Source organism: Lycium ferocissimum, unplaced genomic scaffold, assembly GCF_029784015.1.
Source record: "Lycium ferocissimum isolate CSIRO_LF1 unplaced genomic scaffold, AGI_CSIRO_Lferr_CH_V1 ctg29210, whole genome shotgun sequence".
Taxonomy (NCBI): Eukaryota; Viridiplantae; Streptophyta; class Magnoliopsida; order Solanales; family Solanaceae; genus Lycium; species Lycium ferocissimum.
The window spans coordinates 2,419-4,554 of NW_026724776.1; the positions used below are offsets into that span (position 1 = coordinate 2,419).

At 37.6% G+C, this 2,136-nt stretch overlaps 1 pseudogene; it reads right to left on the reverse strand.

Annotated features, from left to right (window-relative positions):
• Positions 1–258: 258 nt before the first annotated feature.
• On the reverse strand, positions 259–1,926 carry LOC132043844 (cation/H(+) antiporter 2-like; annotated as a pseudogene).
• Positions 1,927–2,136: the final 210 nt, after the last annotated feature.

Sequence of the window (2,136 nt, forward strand, 5' to 3'; positions counted from 1 at the left end):
AGCTAAGTCCATCAATTGACATGTTTTCTTGCCTAAGAACATCCGTTTCAAATTAAAATCCTAACTGTCAAGCCAAGGCTTGATTCTGCAAAATGTGAGGCAACCTTCTTTTTTCTTTTTCCTTGCAGAACATAAGTGTAACAAGGTAGAGAATTAAGCTTAACATATTGTACAAAACAAAAGAATGTTTAGACCTAAGAAATTCTATTGATGTAACACATTGTACAGAATGAAAGAATGTTTAGACCTAAGAAATTTCTATTGTTTGTCATCGTCATCATCATCATCATCTTTGAAGGTCTATACTGCTGAACAACAAGAACTGAACTACTAATATCAAATTCTGGAGAAACCAAAAATCTCCTACTTTACCGAGCTCAGGACATTCTTCCCAATCACTCATTCCAGTTGTTAGAATTGAATGTCCTCGCCCGTCCTTTCCTACTATGAACAATGAATACATTTCAGCCATGTCTCTCAAAGAAGATGCTGTCTCTGCGCCATTTTCTACAACCTTTTCCACATACCCTACTTGACCTGTCGCCACATACCTGATCATTTCAAAAATTACTATCAATACCACACCAGAATGAGAATAATAGTCATTTGGCCAAGCTTCTAGGAAGGCAAAAGTACTTATTTAGATTTGAGGTGTTTGACCAAGCTTTGGGTTGCGGGGGGAGGAGTATATGTGCTTTTAAGTAGTAGTATAGGCAGTTTTCGAAGCCAAAGGTAATTTTTTCCTTAGAAGCACTTTTGAAACATTTATCAAGCACAAAGCACTACTCTAATATTGGCAAAAGTTTTTCAAATTGATTAGTCAAACACAAAACTCTTTCTTCAAAAGCACTTTTCAAAATAAGCAGATTTTGGAAGTTTGGACAAGAGGCTATGAACTTTAGTAACTTATGCCGTTACTATTTATGGAAAGGATATTCACATATAAACTATATACTGAGTAAAAGGCAATAAACTACTAGCATGTTAGATAATGCCAAAGGTTTTCTTATTACCTGCTATGGAAATCTGCCAAAACTGCACTATCTGTTTCTTTCTCTACTTCGTCATTAGATATTGCCATCAATACATCATCCGTTTTCTGGGCAATATTGACTCCTGCAATTGTCCTCTTGAAGACGACGGAAGGAACCTAATTACGGTGAGATTTATGTGATGATCCATGCCAAGACGTTTACTAAACCCTAATGCTTCACGATCATCAGGTCCCCCAAAAGAATAAGATAGCAATGTGTTGCAGAGAGTCAGAACCTGAAGGATTTAAGGACCCAGCTGTAAGGCCCCGGTCAATAAAATGGCAACCGAACATGGGGCATGACGAAGAACTTTCTGATTTGTAGTTCGTATGCCTTGTTTACCGTTTTCTAGCTTCCCATCTATTCTCTGGTGTTTGGGGAAAGGAAGCACAATAATAGACCTCTTATATCTTCAGCAGTGTTACAAACATCTGCATGCATCCCGTGAAAACGGAGATACAGCTTTAATCTGGTGAACCAACAACCCGTCTCACTAGTGAACATATCCAGGGCGTCGTTTATCTCAACAACATCATTCCCACCATAATCATCTTCATCACTTAGTTCATCGTCTTCTCTTTGATTGTACATCAAATTAGTCTTTTTTACCTGGTAGCTCAACGATGCATCCCAAATAAGGGGTTAGTGGAACTTCTATTGGCCCTCTAGAGGCTGCAACAAGTCCGAGCATAGTTGCCACAGGTCGCGGACTATGCACACAAGCAAGTATTCGTAGTTCGGTTTCTGGATTATGAGATTCAAAAAATATTTGCCTGTAGCCAATGATATCACTTTCTCTTCTCACCATGAAAGCTACTATTGGTCCCCATATCAATGTGTTCACAATAATTGTTGCAATCATCACGTCATAGAAATCGTGGCTCAAAACAAGCTGCAAATTTTCGCAATCTTATTTCATGCTATACTAATATAGTAGATAGGCAAAAGGTGCAGTTATCTAACTCATGCTATACTAATATAGTAGATGGCAAAAGGTAGCAGTTATCTAACCGTAAGTAAGTAAATACATCGAATTCATATGACGTTTTATAACATAATGTTTTTTGTGGAATGGATATACAACCTATGAGACATTTTGCTA